The sequence below is a fragment of the Ursus maritimus genome, unplaced genomic scaffold, assembly GCF_017311325.1.
Source record: "Ursus maritimus isolate PB19 unplaced genomic scaffold, ASM1731132v1 scaffold_35, whole genome shotgun sequence".
Classification (NCBI taxonomy): Eukaryota; Metazoa; Chordata; class Mammalia; order Carnivora; family Ursidae; genus Ursus; species Ursus maritimus.
In genome coordinates this window covers 8916895-8935755 of record NW_024426119.1, presented here as the reverse complement: position 1 = coordinate 8935755, position 18861 = coordinate 8916895, and the positions used below count along the sequence as shown (strand labels likewise).

The 18861-nt window shown below is 39.7% G+C and overlaps 1 protein-coding gene and 1 pseudogene across 1 annotated transcript in view; both read right to left on the bottom strand.

Moving 5' to 3' along the window:
• STARD9 (StAR related lipid transfer domain containing 9) overlaps positions 1 to 18861 on the bottom strand; it is a 130096-nt gene that overhangs the window by 90940 nt on the left and 20295 nt on the right. The window lies entirely within an intron of this gene.
• LOC103673415 lies at positions 8336 to 9855 on the bottom strand (annotated as a pseudogene).

Here is an 18861-nt window from a genome sequence, read left to right as displayed (position 1 = left end):
ACCTTAAAATAAATAAATAAAATCTTTAAAAAAAAAAAAAAAAAAAAAGAAAACACAGGTAGTAATCTCTTCGATATTGGCCTTAGCAATATTTTTCTGTATCTCCTTCCTCACACTAAGGAAACAAAACCAAAAATAAACAACTGGGACTACTTCAAACTAATAAGCTTCTGCACATAAAAAAAAATCAACAAAATAAAAAAGACAACATACTGAATGAAAGAAGATATTTCCAAATAATATATCCAGTAAGAGGTTATTATCCAAAAAACCGTAAAGAACTTATACAACCTAACACTGAAAAAGCAAATAACCCGATCAAAAACGGGCCAAGGACCTAAATAAATGCTGCTCCAAAGGAAACAGAAAGATGGACAGACGCTCAACATCACTAATCATCAGGGAAATGCAAATCAAAACCACAATGAGTTATCATCTCACACCTGTCAGAATAGCTAGTATCAAAAAGTCAAGAAATAATAAGTTTTGGTGAGGATGTGGAGGAAAGGATGTGTAGTGCACTGCTGGTGGGACTATAAGTGGGTGGAGCCCCTGTGGAAAAAGGTAGGGAGGTTCCTCAAAAAATTAAAAATAGAAATGCCATATGAGGGGTGCCTGGGTGGCACAGCGGTTGGCTGTCTGCCTTCGGCTCAGGGCGTGATCCCAGTGTTGTGGGATCGAGCTCCACATCGGGCTCCTCCGCTGGGAGCCTGCTTCTTCCTCTCCCACTCCCCTTGCTTGTGTTCCCTCTCTCACTGGCTGTCTCTAGCTCTGTCAAATAAATAAATAAAATCTTTAAAAAAAAAAAAAAAGAAATGCCATATGACCCTGTAATTCCACTTCTGTGTATCTACCCATAGAAAATGAAAATACCAAATTCGAAAAGATATATGAACCTCTAAGTTCACTGCAGCATTATTTACAGTAGCCAAGATACAGATGCAAACTGTGTCCATCAATATATGAATAAATAAAAAAGTGATATATATTATACAATGGAATATTACTCAGCCATAAGAAAGAATGAAATCTTGCCATTTGCAGCATCATGAATAGACTTAGAGGATATTATGCTAAGTGAAGTAAGTCAGACAGAAAAAGACAAATACCATATGATATCACTCATATGTGGAATCTAAGAAACAAAACAAATAACAAAAAACAGACTCAACAGAGAACAAACTGGTGGTTGTCAGAAGGAAGGGGGTTTAGCAGATGGGTAAAATAGGTAAAGAGGCATGAGAGATACAAATTTCCAGTTATAAAGTAATTTACAGGGATGAGAAGTACAGCACAGGAAATATAGTCAGTAATATTGTAATAACTTTGTATGGTGACAGATGGTAATCACACTTGTGGTGATCATTGCATAATGTATATAGTTGTCAAATCACTATGTTGTATATCTGATACTAACAAAATATTGTATGGAACCCTATTACCAAAAAAATAAAGATTTTGGCCAGTGGGGATGGGGGGGGCTTCATAAACACAAATGGATGAGGCCAGACCAAGACAACCCTATGGGAGGGATATCCCTCAGATCTCCTGCTAGGGCTTTCCACTGACTCAAGCCAGAGGCCAAGAGAGCCAATTATTTAGTCCAATAGGTCATCCTTGGGGCAGAGAGTAAGGTGGAAAAGGTTTAAAAGTTATCTTGAAGGGCAAAAGGAAGATATCCAACAGGACCTAAAAGAGGAAAGGAATGCTGGCTGAAGAATCTGGCCAGACTTTATGAAATAGGAAACATGTGCACTGAGTTTCAAACAAGGATTTTCATGATGGGGATGATTTTCAAGCTGGCATGAACACCACATGTGAAGCTGTGAGTAACGACAATGTGTGGCTGTTCAGGTGAAATTTGAAAATCAGATACACTGGGAAATAAAACTATTTAAATATCGGGGCCATGCTAAGGATCAGGTTTTATTTTCTTTCATCTTAACATATACTGCATTATTTATGGCAGAGTCTCAAGGAATATGATAGATGAGCCACTGTTATACCACAAAAAATCAGCCGCACAAGGACAACCAAGTAGGAAAGAAATTAAGAAACACACTTACAGATAATCCTCAAATCAGAGGAAATCAAAACTCACATTATAAACTACTCACAAAGCAATGAAAAGAACATATCATATGAATGAAAGACAGCAAAATCCATGATTAAAGAATAACTTTTTGTTCATACGTTATTTTCTTGACTTTCTCCACATCTTTCTTTAGTTCTTTGAGCATCTTTAAGACAATTGGTCTATAGTTTTTATTTAGTATATCTGCCTTTAGGTCTTTTTCAGGGACAGTGTCTATTGATGAATTTTTTTAAAAAAAATTTTTAAGTAGGCTCCATACCCAACGTGGGGCTTTGAACTCACAACCCCGAGATCAAGAGTCACGTGCTCCACCAACTGAGCCAGCCAAGTACCCTGATGAATTTTTTTTTTTCCTTTGAATAGGCCACACTTTCAGGTTTCTTTGTATGTCTTGTGACTTTTTATGTTGAAAACTGAACATGTGTCATCACTTCTCAGCCTTTTGGCTAAGATCGAGTGAAAACTGAACATTTGAATCTAATAATGTAGTAACTCTGGAAATCAGATTCTCTCCTTTCCCCGGGGTATGCTGTGTCTTGTTATTCTTTTTGTTTATTGGGGTTTTTTTGTTTTTGTTTTTTATTACTATAGGCTGTCTCTGTGCTGAGGATCAGCCTGCCATGTAAACTTAAGGTTTTGGCCGGTCTTTTCTGAGCCGTTGCCTGGGCATGCATCATCACTTCCTAATCTTCCCCATGTATGTAATTGTTTTTAAATGCCCTGGTCTTTAATGTCTGACTGCCAAATAGGGGAAAACAGAAAAATAAAGTGGGAGTAGGGTGGACAGTTGTCACTTTAAATCCCCAGAAGCCACTTTGGCTGGATGGGAACAGACTTGCAACAATGGGAATGGTGCAACAACAATGGCTGCCCAACTCTTTGCAACTCTGTGATCGCAAGCAGGAATTAGCGATCAGCACAGACTCGTGATAATTGGAAGACAGGGTCTTTTTTTCTACCCGACTCCTGCAGGCTGTGTGCAAGATGCTCTAGGACCAGTGCACAGCTGTCTGTCATGTGGCTGGAGATAAAGAATGGGTAGCTGCTACTGTGCTAAGAGCTGAAATTGATAGAAATTAACTGCAATTTATCCTCCAAGTCTTCCTCTGGAAGTTGCAAACCCTCAATAAACTCCACAATTTCAAAAACCATTACATCAGACAGATCCGGCCAGTGAAATCCCTGTCTAGGTAGGGAAACAGAATCCTGATGCTTCCTTACTCTGCCATCTTCCCAGACTCCTCTCCTCCATAATGATTCCTGAAAATACAATTAGTATACCCATATTCCCCTACTGAAAACTGCATCTACTTAAGTACATAGGAATCTCTTTTATTCTTGAATCCATTAACTATGATTGACCCAAATTATCACCCTACAGATGTACTTTCCCTTTTAATTTTCTGAAAACAAACAAATATGTGAAATAATGTTAAATTAATCAGAGAATCTAATGAAATCAAGTGAAAGAATTTAAAATTATTTATTCAAACAATATTTGTAGAGTGCCTACTAAGGTAAAATACTGTGCTAGGCAGCACTCCCATTGTTTAGAGATAACTGTTAGGCTTACTTTGCACAATGAATACTTCATTAGAAGTGTTTTATTCAGGGGTGCTTGGGTGGCTCAGTCAGTTAAGTATCTGCCTTCAGCTAAGGTCATAATCCTGGGGTCCTGGGATAGAGCCCCACATTGGGCTCCCTGCTCAGCGAGGAGCCTCTTTCTCCCTCTCCCTCTGCCTGCTGTTTCCCCTGCTTGTGCTCTCTCTGTCAAATAAATAAATAAAATCTTAAAAAAAAATAGAAGTATTTCATTCAAAGCCAGGGTTTTAGATCCATATAGTAACATTTACTAAGCAATTATTTTGTGTTAGGCTCTCTTCTTAGCACGTTAAATGTTTTTAATTTATTACTCCTCACAACACATTTATGGGATAGTTACTATTATTATCATTCTCTAATTTTCACAGGAGAAAACTGAAGTTTTCTCAGGTACTAGGTATTTACTACCTGAGGTACTAAGTAGTAAGTCCTTAGTAGTTCTACAGATAGTAGAAAGTACTACAGGTACTAAGTATTTCTTAGTAGTAGTAAGTGAAGTACTTACCTCACAGGTACTAAGTATTTCTAAACAAAGCTCTTGCTCTTAACCACTGTGATATCCTGTAGCTAATGAGGTAACTGTTCAGAGTTACCAGTAACTATTCAACTAGTAACAAGTAACTATTCAACTTACCTACTAAACACTAAGTTATCACCCTACAATTTACAACTATCTTCATGGCTTCCTTACTTCCTGGTGTTTTTGCTCTACACTGAGAGAAACTTCACCAAGTCTCATTTTTAGTATTTCTGATTAGAAGTTTCAATAATATTTTGTTATATTTTGGCTAAAACAAATAGACTCTCATCCTACTGCCATTTGTTAATAACTTTTGGAGTTTTTTGCTCCATTAACCTTTTCATTGTGTGTGAAGAGAATTATAATCTCATCCCCAAATTTCACCCACGCTGCCATTATTAAACGACCAGAACTAGAAGCCTTATTAGAGACAGACACAATTATAGTTTTTCTTTCTTTGCTGTTTTTCAAATTAGAAGAATGCTCACTTTTTGTACCAAGTTAAAAAAAAAAAATCCAACAATGCATAAAGAAAAAGCTAACCCTGGATTCCTTTCCTTACCCCTAATTCCACTCATTCAGGTGTCCAACAGGTAGCCTTCAGGAACTTCGGCAGGGAAGGATATATCTAACAGGTATGTCCTCCCATACCTTTCTCCACATACAGAAGGATATCCGGTTCTTTGTTTTTGTCTGTTTTCACTGAACTAGACACATACAATACACATGAACCTGCAGCTTACTTTTTATCATATAATATACCATGAACATTCAGGTTATTTGCTATAGATATAACTTTTTCTTTTTTCATGCATACACACCACAGCAACAGTTACACAAATACAATTTAAAATAATTGGGATATCACTCATGCTGTGGGGGAAATGCTTTATTTCCTTTTTATTTACTTTCCTCTTCCCCCTTCCTTTTTCCTTCCTTCTACATTAATCTCATACCTTCAGGTAACATGTTAACGACTGGCATCATTTCTTGTTCTTCCCAGTCATAACACATACACACACACACTTACATATTTGTGGGTTTTGGTTATTTTTTTCCTTTTTAAAAAAATTTATTTGAGAGAGAGAGTGAGAGAGCAAGAGAGAGAGAGCACAAGCAGGGGGAGCAGCAGAGGGAGAGAAAAAAGCAGACTCCTCCCTGAGCAGGGAGCCTGATGCAGGGCTTGATCCCAGGACCCTGAGATCATGACCGGACCAAAGGCAGATGCTTAACTGACTGAGCCACCCAGGCACCCTTGGTTACTTATTTTAAAAATGGGATGTCACTGGGGCTCGAGGTGGCTCAGATGGTTAAGCATCTGCCCTTTTTTTTTTTTTTTAAGATCTTATTTATTTGTCAGAGAGAGAAAGAACGTGCACAAGCAGGGGGAGCAGCAGGCAGAGGGAGAAGAAGCTCCCCACTGAGCAAAGGAGCCCAATGCGGGACTCGATCCCAGGACTCTGGGATCATGACCTGAGCTGAAGGCAGACGCTTAACTGGCTGAGCTTCCCATTCGTCCCAAGCATCCGACTCTTGATTTTGGCTCAGGTCATGACCTCAGGGTCATGAGATTGAGCCCTATCCCCCCACAATTGGGCTCTGCACTGGGCATTGAACCTACTTAAGATTCTCTCTCCCTCTCCCCCTGCCCCTCCCCAGCCCAGCAAATGTCTCTCTCAAAAAAAGTTTTTTTAATAAAATGAAAATTAAAAAATAAAAATGGGATGTTATTGTTATTATACACTTTGTTTTTCTCAGTCAATATCATCTCATGAAAATTCTTCTAAGTCACCTGCAATATATTCCATTGTATAAATGCACCAAAACTGATTCAACCCTACTAACAGTGTTTCAGTAAATATCCTTAACTATATATCCTTATGTACTGATGTTTTTATTTTTTATAGAGTAAGTTTCAGGAATGGGACTGCCAGGTCAAAGGGTAAAATATTTCTTATTTTCATAAATATTGACAGATTTTTTTCCAAAAATTTCTGACAATGTCTGAGTATCCTTTTCTTTCTATTTCCACCAGCAATCAGTATTACTGCTCTTTTTTTTACTGCTCTTAGTTTGAATGATGTAAACTCATATCTCATCATTATTGTAGTAACAGTGAGTTTGAACTTATCATTTATTTTTTGCCCATTTGGATTTGCTCTCCTAGAAAGGGCCTATTCATATCCTTTGACCAGTTTTCTACAGGATTGTTTTTCTTTTTCTTGTCAATATTAAAGACGTCTTAGTGTATTATTTACAGCAGTGCTATATCTACCAGATGCATTGCAAGTATTTTTTTCTCCAAATCTATTGACTTTTAAGTTAAAAGACTTTAATTATAGGTTTATAGAAGAACTTAGCAGAAAGTAGAGTCCCCATGTACCTCTTCAGCTCTCTCTCCACTTCTCAGTTTCTCCCATTAAAATCTTGCATTACTGTGCTATATTTGTCACAATAGGTGAGACAATATTGATATATTATTATTAACTAAAGTCCCATAGTTCAAATTAGGGTTCCTTCTTCGTGTTGTACAGTTCTATGAATTTTGACATATATATAGTGTATAATCACATGTATTCATCATTACAGTATCATACAGAATAATTTCACTGCCCTAAAATGCCCTGTATTTTGCCTAGTCATTCCTTCCTCCTTCTCCCCAAAGTGTCATACACTTGGAATCATAATATGTAGCCTTTTTAGACTGGCTTCCTCCACTTAGTAATATGTATTTAGGGTTCTTCCCTGTCTTTTCACGATTTAATAACTCATGTCTTTTTTTAGCGCTGAAGAATATCCATTGTCTGGATGTATCACAGTTTATCGGTTTACCTATTGACGGGCAGTTTTGGCTGCTTCCAAGTTTTGGCAATTAATAAAGCTGCTGAAACATTTCAAGCACAGGTTTTTGTGTGGACATAAGTTTTCAACTCCTTTGGGTAAATACCAAGAAGCATGACTAACCAAAGCCAACTTTCCCCTCATCTTGCACCATGATCTCCAAGAATCCATGCATTCTAATCTTTACCTCTGGGCATTCCAAAACAGTCCCCACCTCTGTATGAAGTCCTGTACCAGCTTCCTCTATTAGAACTGCAACAAAGCCTGAGGCCTCCCCTGAACTCTCTGGGCCCTGTCAGCTGATCCCATAGCTATTCCTGCCTTTTTTTAAGGTAAAGAAAAGGGTGGGATTTAATTGTTATTTATGGGACATTGCAAGACACAAAATTCCACATAGAAATAAGAAACCCAGGGGCGCCCGGATGGCTCAGTCATTCAGCATCTGCCTTCACTGGGCTCAAGTCGTGATCTCAGGTTCCTGGAATTGAGCCCCATGTCGGCTCTGCACTCAGTGGGAAGTCTGTTTCTCCCTATACTTCTCCCTCTGCCCCTCCCCCAGCTAATGCTCTCTCTCTCTCTCTCTCTCTAAGTAAATGAATAAAATCTTTAAAAAAAAAAAAAAAAAGAAAAGAAAAAGAAAGAAGAAACCCATTGAGAGGAAAGGCTACATACAGGAGAGAGAGAGAGAGAGAGAGAGAGATAGTTGAAACCATTCAAGTATAGTTTTGTCATAAAAAGTGCTACAATAACAAACAAAAATTTTAAATATTTTATTTATTTATTTGAGACAGAAAGAGGGAGACCGAGCACGAGAGAGAGAGAGAGAGAGAGAGAGAAGCAGGTTGCCCATGATCAGAGAGCCTAACGTGGGACTCAGTACAAGAACCCTGGGATCACGACCTGAGCCAAAGGCAGATGCTTAACTGACTGAGCCACCCAGGCAGCCCACAAACAAAAATTTTAAAAGTTCTTAGTAGAAAAACAGTAAGACAGAGACTTAGTTAAGTATCTGCCTTTGGCTCAGGTCATGATCTCAGGGTCCTGGGATCAAGTCCCAAATCAGGGTTCCTGGTCAGCAGGGAACCTGCTTCTCCTTCTTCCTCTCCCTTTGCCCCTCCACCCACTCGTGATTTGTCTCTCTCTCAAAAAAATAAAATCTTAAAAAAAAACAGTAAGACAAACTTATACCAAACATAGAATTTATGTCTCAGATGTATAATCTAAAAGTTGAAGGCCCCAGGAGTGCCATCCTTAACTTGGTAGGGTGGTTTCTGGCACAACATTTTTATATTCTTCCTCTGTAGGGAAATACTTCTCAATCAAGCTTAATGAAGCTTTGTACACAGACTCATTTTCATAGTTTTGTAGACCTTCAATTTTGTCAACACCCCACATTATTCAATCATTATACTAGTTTCTCAATTTCACCTTGTTTCTCAACAGCTTGAAAGATACATAAAATGGCATCCAGAATCACCACTGTCACCAGTCACAACTGGCAATTCAGTAGCTCCTAAAAGCTTCCCAAGTCGGGGCACAACTCCCATTTTCACAACCATTTCAATCTGTTCATTTGGACCATCTGGTAAGGGAGAAAATGGCCCAGTAGGTATCTTCTAATACTTTTGGATCATCATGAGGCAGGAGATGAACTCAAGTAGGAAAAATCTGAATAGCATCTAATGGAAGTGCACGGTTTTTTGTTTTGTTTTGTTTTAAGATTTTATTTATTTATTTGTCAGAGAGAGAGAGAGAGAGAGAGAGAGAGAGTGTGCAAAGCAGGGGGAGCAGCAGGCAGAGGGAGAAGCAGGCTCCCTGCCAAGCAAGGAGCCCGATGTGGGACTCGTTCCCAGGACCCGGGGATCACGACCTGAGCTGAAGGCAGATGCTTAACCGATTGAGCCACCCAGGCGTCCCAGAAGTGCATAATTCTTGTTGCAACAAAGGTCTGAATGAGTCCAGGTAAGGTGTTGCAAGTAACCACATGTTAAATATAACATATTAGGAACTGTAAAAAGTGCCAATGTGGATCAAATGCACCATATTTGTTAACCAAGTCTTGGAAAACTGAACCATCATCTGCAATGTTTCCTAGAGCCCACTCAGCTTGTGCACTGATGTGATGAGAGGATGCCAACAGAGAATGAAATGCTGGGCTAGCACTCTATCTACCACAGCCTGGGTCTGGTCTGATATCCTAGAAGCAACGTTTGTGAGCACTGAACCAGATAACTGAAGGAGACTCCCATCAGTTCTGCCCAAGGATGCAAAGTGTGGAATCAAACCAGCCCAGAATATGTTGTCTATGGGGGGCTGTTTTTCCCTAGAAGGCCATTTCCTAGCAGCCTGAGTAGCTTGGAGCTGGCTTTCTAGATCTGTTGCTATTTAGCCTTTGACAATGTCATCAACAGACCAATTTATAGTGCCCTGGTTGCTGCAGTTTTCTTGCAGTGGAGAAGTAGCGACATCAAGAAAAGAGCTTACATTGCTTCTTTCAGCATGTGGTTATCCTTCTTAGCTCTCCTCAGATTCACATTAACTTTTATTTGGCACCACCTCATTTCTGTACTATCTTTCTCCTTGTTCTTGATGTTAAGGCAGGCAGCTGGTGAACTGGCATTCTCACTGGTGGACATGGTTATGAGACAAATATATCTCTACCAAATGCAATTCTTTTTTCATCCTTATCAAAAGATAAAAACAGAAATTCCTGCCTGTTTCTAGGCAGTCCTTCAGTCTACTTATCTAGGGCCTTTTTTGTTCTGAAAGTAAAAAAAAAAAAGTAAAGAAAAAGAAAATTGCACATAGCAGCAGTACTCCTATAGCGCTAATAACCATAATCATTCATACACACATACACACATGGAGAAACATAAATTCATATTTCCAGTCTAAGCCCCTGCGTCCTAAAGGAACCAGGAAAATTGAGCTTTGAGATCACCAAAACACACATCTTTGTTTATACAAGATTTTGCTATTCTACAATGTTGTTTTGCTAAAGAATGTTCACATGGACAACTGTCTGAATGGCATGTGAGATCTGGTAGGTCCCATATGCAGTTGTCCTACCCTCTGGACATAAGCAAGGAATTCCTAGAATAGAAAGATGGATATCTAGATCTACTGCTTCCCTTTTCCTTGCAAAAAGATAGATTCATTAGACAGGATCTTGTGAGAAAAGATGAAAGATGGCTTTACTGGAAAAGAGTCCAAAGTTCTTTCCATTCCCACAGCCTCTTCTAAAAAGACAACCACAAGTGGCTCCTTGATCACAATTTGCCATGTTTTCTGTCATTTGACCCTGCCTTCCAGGCCCCAACTAACCGGACCCGAAGCAAAAGCAAGCACATTCAGCATGGGCCTAAGAGACTATCAGCATTCGGTGACCCAAATAAGAATGCTAACAGCGTGTGCCAAATTGGATACAGACTAACTGGCATTATCAACTCTGTTACTGAGACAGCGCTACCATCGGCCTCTTACAGTTACTGCTGAATTCTGAGCCATAACAAATAATATTGCAGGGTCACGTGGCTGGCTGTGTGACTGCTGACAGTTTCCTGTTTCCTATTTCCCCACATAATTTTACATTCATGACACATTCTGTGAGATAATTTGATCCCCTCCTTCCATGCAGTCCGAGAAAGCCCTATCACAATGCCAAGTTCTAATGCCAACAGCAACAGGTACTAAGCAGAAACACTGAGCAGCAGTCACATAAGTGGACCTGTTAGCAGTTTGTCCAACTGTTGGCCTGGACAAAAACAATGCCAGTGGCAATATGGAAAGTAGTTTGGTTATCAAAGCTGAGGGAGTCTTTGCTTAGTTATAGGCAGAATCCAAGAATAGTAAGCTGTGTCACTGACTTAAGGACAGCATACAAAATAAAGGGAGATTGGAGATCCAGGAGAAGGCCTTCATTCTATTAGGTAGAAGTTCCAAGAGCTATGATGTCTGCAACAATTAAGGCAAATCATCTGGAAATTAATTAAAAATCCTATAGGCCAGGGGTCAGAAAATTCTTTCTAATTAGGACCAGAGGCCAAATATATTAATTAGGCTTAGTGAGCCATATGGTCTCTGTCATAACTACTTAACTGCCTTCACAGTACAAAAGCATCCACTGACATTACATAAACAAATAGGCATGGCCACGTTCCAATAAAACTATACTGAAGCAGGTGATGGCCAGATTTGGCCCACAGTCCATAGTTTGCCAATCCCTACCATACGGCAAAAGTCCTTTTTAGAGCCAGCTTCTTAAAAAATACAAGCTGGTCTACAGGTTTCAAGAGAAAAAGGGAACAAAGCAAGACTAAAGCAAATCCTGCATATGTGAAAGTTCTTCTAATCCTTAGAAATACATGAAAATCATTTATCATTAAAAATAAAATGAAAGTACATGTACAGATCACCTTGTCCATTTTCTTACAATGACTGATACTGTAGCTAAGTTAAAGTCATTCAATAAGCTCCACACTGAATAGCTTATAAGTCAGGACAGGCTAAGCAACATTACTGCAGCAAACTGCCAAAGCACGGTAACTTAAAACAACTATTTTTATTTTATTATTTCTGGCTTGTGCTACATGTGGGTCAATAGGGGACTCTTAGGGTTGTAGCTTCTCTAAGACCCAATTGACAGAACAACCTATTTCCAATGTCGCTTCATGGTGCCAGAAGAAAAGAGGGCTTGGAAGGTCATACCCTAGCAATGCTCAGGCATAATTTCTGCTCATAACACACTGTACAAAACTAATCATATGGCCCCACCTCACACAATAGGACCAGGAAGTAAAATTCTATCTAGGAGATGAAGAACCATGAATACTCAGTAAGCAACATGAATGACTATCACATAGCAATAGTTAAGCCACTTTTACCTAATTGATCACAAAATGAGATTCTTAACAGAAAACATTTCTGACTAATTGGTTAGCTAGAAACCACAGTCAACTTCATTTAAATTAAAATTGGAAATTGTTGGGTATCTTTTTCCTTCGTGTCTAAGGATTTTGAAATCACAGGACCCTGTGGTTATCACTGACCGTGGGATATAACCAGAAACTGCATGGGGAACAGAGTTCTCCAGGAAGTACTGGGGACAGGGTGCACGAAGGGGTAGTGCCATATTCCACTCTGGGACCAGCATATATTTCACAATTCCTTAGGTTCCCTACGGTAGTCTTCTATATCAATTTTGATGGTATAGCAGGTGCTGTTAATGTTCCATCCACAGCCACTTGGATTCCTTTGCCATTTTTATGCACATTGGGCAGCTGGTGTGCTTTAACTCCCCCAAATCAATACCGGTGTCTCCGTCTCTTTTTGGAGCACTGCTCTCAGGTTACTGGAACTTCTTTTGAAAGCCAGATGTCCTAGGAGTCAGCCTTAACCAATAGCTGACAGGTGCAAGAAAACTGATGAGGAAATTCTTGAACACGAAGACTCTACACTGTCTTTAAAGCACCCCCATGAAGTTCCTCAGCCTCTTTCCCTTGCTGGTCTCACTTCCCTTGCTGGTCCCCACCCTACCTACCATTTCTTTCCAGACAATACTCCCTAATAAATTACCTTCACAACTTCCATCTTGGAGTCAGTTACTGAGGAAGCCAGCCTGGAAACAGCCCACCCACAGCTTAAGGATAAAAAGGCTAAGTAGTGCTGTAGAAAGAGGCCAGGATTTGGACTCAGAAGACTCCAAATGACAAACTTCCAGCTCTATCACTTATTAGATAATGGAAGTCTCATCAGCCTTTCCAAAATGTAGAAATAATGGTACCTATCACAACAATTTTGAGATAATCAAATACATATGTCTAGACACCACATGTGAAAGTACTTCGTAAACCAGAGACTACACTATGAAGTTAACTCATTTAAGACAGCTGCTTCCTAACTTCCAGTCCCTCCCCTACAACCTGTAATTATGATTATACTCCCACTTGTCTACAAACAGAAAATTTGTAGAGCAGCGGTTTTCAGATTTTAGCATGCATCATAATCACCAGGAGGGCTGTTAAAAAGAGTTTGATGGGCCCCACCCCCAGAATTTTTGATTCAGTAGGTATGGGGCAGAGCCCAAGAAGCTGCATTTCTAACAAATTCCCCAGTAATACTGATGCTGACCTGGAGACCTCACTTTAAGAACTACCGTTTTAAGAAAAACTTCAACCACTCTCTACAAAGTGAAGTGATAGAAACTTACAATGGATCTGCCTTACTATAGAGAAAATTTTTAGGAGACAAACAAATCTTTTTAAAAAACTTGTGAGATTTTCTTTCCCATGCTACGGATGTCCTCATCTTATGAAATAAACGTGTGCAAGCAAAGTTGCCCGTAAAGAATATTTCTGAAGAGGAAACTCTATATTCCATCTCAATCCCTTAAGGACTTGCGTTTAGTGAAAGAAAGAAAGAAAGAAAGAAAGAAAGAAAGAAAGAGAGAGAGAGAGAGAGAGAGAGAGAAAGAGAAAAGAAAAAAGAAAGAAAAAGAAAGAAAGAGGTTCAGATAGTTGCCAGCCTAGTGTCATGATCAATGTTAAGGTAACAAGAAGAATAACCGTTAATTCACTACTGAAATGTACCAGGAAGTTCCAAAGCACTTTACATGCATTAATAACTTACTCCACAATAACCCATGAAATAGATACTATTTTCATCTTCATTTTACAGATGAGGCAACTGAAGGTCAAGAAAGTTGCCCAATGTCAGAGATGAAAATCGAACCCGGGTAGTTTGGCTCTATAGTCCACAGTCTTAACTATAAACAGTATTACATGTTGGCTCTTTTAAAAGTCTACCCTCTTTACAGAATTCTAACTCTATGATCTTCCTTCTTATTGGCTTCCCTTCATATATATACCTTCCATTCCTATGTGGCCATTTGACCAAGCATGGAGCTACCTCAAAGCACAGGCATGGCTCCCAAGAAGCTTGCCAGTTGCACCGCCAGAATGTGCATAGTAACTCACAATGCTGGACTATAATACAACCACTAAATATGACCTGTACTCAACTTGACTAGTACAAAAATGATGAGGGATGATGAACAGCAAATATACTAAAATTTCATTCACTGACCTACTCTATTTTATTTTTTAAAGTAGGCTCTACACCCAGCGGAGAGCCAAATGCAGGCCTTGAATTCATGACCCTGAGATCAAGACCTGAGCTGAGATCAAGAGTCAGACACTTAACTGAGCCCCCCAGTCACCCTGGATCTACTCTATTTTAAAGATGTTCTACATGACATACACATTTGGTAAAGAAATGCACTTTTTGGCTTTCAGTATATTTTATAAATGTAACACAAAATAAGAACAAAGTAAAATCCATCTCTATAGCTAGAAACTAGCCCAGGGCTAGATGTAAGGAGGTTGGTAGGATACTGACAGCTCTCAGTCTAATTCCGTAAAAACCCCACATAAAGAAAGCATAATATAAAGAGAAATTGAACAGAAGGGGGGGGAGAAGCATATTGTCTTGGACCTCAGGTCTCAGCAGAAGGTTGTTCAAGGAGCCCACATACAGTCCTGAAAGTCAGAAAAAGAAGGGAAGGCCGAGCAGAAGGAAGGGCTGGGTTTGGCCTGATATCTTTTAGATTCACAGTTCAGCAGGTTAAGTAGTGACACTACTGATATCCAGAGAGAAGTAATTTGGTCAGGGTCATGTAGCAAGTTGGGGATAGAAGGGGGACTTATACCTATGTCCAAACTTTCTATCCACTTGTATTTTTAGGCACTTTTAGGAGACCATTCTGATTTCTCTTTTGCACAGGGTCTCCACTTGCTGGTGTTTCATCCTCTCTTTGCCAGGCAAACTCTAAGATTGTATGTAAGAGTAACTCCTGCAACCAAACTCTATCATTGTGACACTGGAGCATTTATAGGGACTGAAGAAAGGCAGAGACTATGCTCACTAATATTTACAAGACCTCTACCGGGTCTACTAGGAAGCAGCGTGATGAATGTCACACTTGAGCCAAGATGAAAGACCTATCCTCAAACAGCTCACCTCCAAACACTGCAGAGCATTCACTGGAAAAAAGCCCCAGGAAAGAGCTTTAAAGTGTATTTTAATAGAGCACAAGTGGGACTTCTGAGGGGCTAGTTAGCTTCTATTTCTTGATATGGATGCTGGTTATACAGATATGCTCAGCTTGCGAAAATCCAAGTGGGTAGAAAATTTGAGCTGTACACTTATAATACATGCATCTTTCTCTATGTATATTTCAATTAAAAGTTTCAAAAAGAGTAGTTCTGTTTTTTCACCAGGAGAAAGTGATGACACACATATGCCAAAGAATCTTTTGACCACACAATCTGTTCTACTGCAGAAGCTTGTTCATGACACATCTACTGAGCCAGAGTAAGGACTGTAAACAGAGGCTGGGGTGACAGAATGAGTCAGGTTGTGTTCACAGAGGGCTTCAGAAGCCTTCCTCAACACTGGATTATTTAGGCAGAGTGATATCACAGCAGGAAGGAAGAAAAGAGCATTTCCTCCCTAGATTTTAGCTTCCTTTTTGTCCCTTGTCTCTTCTTAAACGTCCCTTGTCCACCCTCACTAACCTCAGCAGCAAATTATGCAAAAGAGCAACAGTCCCAGAAGTTGGGTCCCTAGATCTAGGGATGCCCTGAGCTGAGTGTGACAAAGAAACCTGAGTGGGCCCTGCGGTTCTAAAAAGGAAAGAGAACATCACACTTCTAAGGCTGCAGCTGGAACACGGCACCCATGTACAACACGCAGTACACATTCAGTTAACACTGACTGAATAAATGAATACATTATGTATGGATTGAATCCAAAATGTGCGCAATAAATGTGTGCTGAGTAAAATTAAATGATGCTGTTCTCTAGGTCTCCTCTAAATCCTCCCTGCATTAATTCTGCATATTTGATCTTTAACCAAGATGAACATCACCAGGTTAATATCTTCCACACAGCACTGTTTTCATATTTTTTAATGTGTTCACAAAGGCTCTTTACCACCTTTTGTAACAGGTCCCATCAAGCAGCATCTGAAGGCAGTCAAGTAAGATGAAGCTGCTTCAAGTTGTTTGAGCTGTTAATATTTTTATCCTAGAAATAAGTAAGCCTGGAAGATGGAGTTTGTTTTTAACTCTCATTCCTGCCTAAGTAGAAAAAGTTTTCCTGCAACCATGCTGCTAGGAACAAATTTCCTGTTTTTAGTATTGTTTAGTCTGAATAGGTCTCTAGAGACCAATCTTAATGCTGAGGAAGCAAATGAACTGGGCCCTCAAGACAGTTCCGGTTTCAAAGTTGGGTTCAGCCAGCCCTGCTGAAGCCCATTTCATTCCCAGGAATCCGAGGCCTAGTTAAATAGGTTAGATTTGTGTTGATCTGCACAGCATCTGTCTCATGCATCCCACTGGCACAGGCCCTTCTCTCTCGAGCCACACTTCCCTCCTCCAACCCTGAACACTAGTTTGCGAAGAGAAAAGCTGCATGTTAGAATCACAAGATCTCAGGGGCGCCTGGGTGGCTGTCGGTTAAGCATCTGCCTTCAGCTCAGGTCATGATCTCAGGGTCCTGGGATCGAGTTCTGCATCTGGCTCCCAGCACAGCAGGGAGCCTGCTTCTCCCTCTACCTACTGCTCCTCCTGCTTATGCTCTCCCTCTCTCTCTGTCAAATGAATAAATAAAATCTTAAAAAAAAAAATCACAAGATCTCCAACCACTCGGGTGTGGGGCACTTGTTGCACCTCAACCCTTCATATTAAGTCACCTCAACCAAATAAACAAAGCATGACTCCAACCTCAGCCAACAGCCCTGGGACTATCTCAGGGTTACCACTGCCACTTACTCAAGTGTAGGCAAAAGATAAAAAAGATGATGGAAGACAATTTGACAGTGGTGAGTGCTTAGTTCAACAATTACCTGCTGGTGACAACAAAGAGAGGAACTGACAATAAACCCGCCAGTCAGGAACTTGGGACTGATTTTCAATGAAGTGTGGTTAATAAACTTCTAAGAATCCTAAGAGAGCTGAAAAATGCCTAAGAGATTCATTCTCTCTGGTGCATAAATGCTTCTATGTGAAAAATACTGAGATGAGGTTTATCTCTGCTGAAAAATGAATACTTGGAAATTAAAACTGGTGGAATTTAGGATAAACCTATATAACTATGTAGGATTTCATTTAATTAAATATATATATATATACATATTAAGATATTTTCTTCTGAATTCAATCTGGAGATCCTGCATTCATTCTTTCCCTCCCCAGTATGAAAGTGGACACCACGTGGTATCTTCACAGATAAGAAACCTACTCCAAAAATAATAATAGTAGTAGTAGCAATAATAATAATAATAATAATAATAATAATAATAATATAATAATAATAATAATACCCAAGTACCAGGAAATGCTGAGTTGTGTCAGGAAGGAAAAGGAGCACAACAGCTGACAGGGTTAGTGCACAGATCCCAGTCCCCTTCATGGGTACCTTTGGCTACACCTCATCACTTTTAAAGTCCACTTCGAGTCCACCTGGCCCCTGGTTAGAAGAGGTGAATTAAAGCATCTCTTTGCTATGAAGTGTGAGCTATTTCTTTTGTCTCATGGTGGGGTCATTTATGGCTATTCAGAGGATTTAGAACAAAACATCCTGACTGCACCTATAGGCAAGCACTTGCTTCAGATACAAAATTAAAAATAGGTGGGGTTTCCATATCTCAGAGAGAGGCAGCAATAGGAAGGCTTGAAGACACATGTTCCTTATTCATAACTTTGGGGTCCTTTCCTACAATAAATGCAAATTTTAACAGCCCAAATTTTTCTATTTGTAAGCTAATTCATATCACATTTCAAACGTAAGAGGTAGGCATATAGGAGGAGTTCTCTCGCATAGTGGGCAGCAGGGTGTAGTGGAAAGAACAACAGCTTTGGAGGCAGCAGATCTGTGTTTCAGTCTGGGCTCCGCCTCTTAGTAGTGTGGCCATGGTCAAGTTACCTAACCTCTCTGAATCTCAGTTTTCAGGTCTCTGCAGTAGAGATAATAATAATCCACTTTACAAGGTTGTTGTGAAGAGTAAATGAGAAAATAAGTCAGGCACTCAGTTCAGTACCTAGAACAGTGTAGGTTCTCAAGAAATGGTATTTTCTTGGGGCACCTGGGTGGCTCAGTTGATTAAGTGTCTGCCTTTGGCTCAGGTCATGATCCCAGGGTCCTGGGATCAAGCCCCACGTAGGGCTCCCTGCTCAGTGGGGTGTCTGCTTTTCCCTCTGTCTCTGCCCCTCCCCCCACTTGTGCTTGTGTGCTCTCTCTCTCTGAAATAAATAAAATCTTTAAAAAAATGATACTTTCTTTTCTCACCTCCCACTTAAGTGAGTTGGTCATGAGAATGTCTTCCAAAATTAAATGCAACTTTTCCAAACCCTGAAATCAAATCTCTAAACTACATAAGAATATTTCCAGATGCTTATTGAAGGAGGAAGTTGCTTCTATTTTCTTAAAATCTCTGATGTAGAAAAAAAGGAAAAGCAACACTAACCAGAAACCACATGTTTGTGCTTTAAACCCTACCACCACCACAAACAACATGGGGTTAGTTTAATAAGGGAGGAATAGTAAAGGGGAAAAAGTAATTAGGGGTTCCCATTCCTGTCAGATCTCTTCTCATCTGATCAGAACCACTTCTACCAGCTGTATGGAAGCTATATTAATTCTTCCTCCTATATCAATTCAGCACATATCCCTATAAAACATTTGTATTTTATCTGTGTAACTACTGAGATAAGAATCAATGAAATGACTGACAAAAGAATATCCC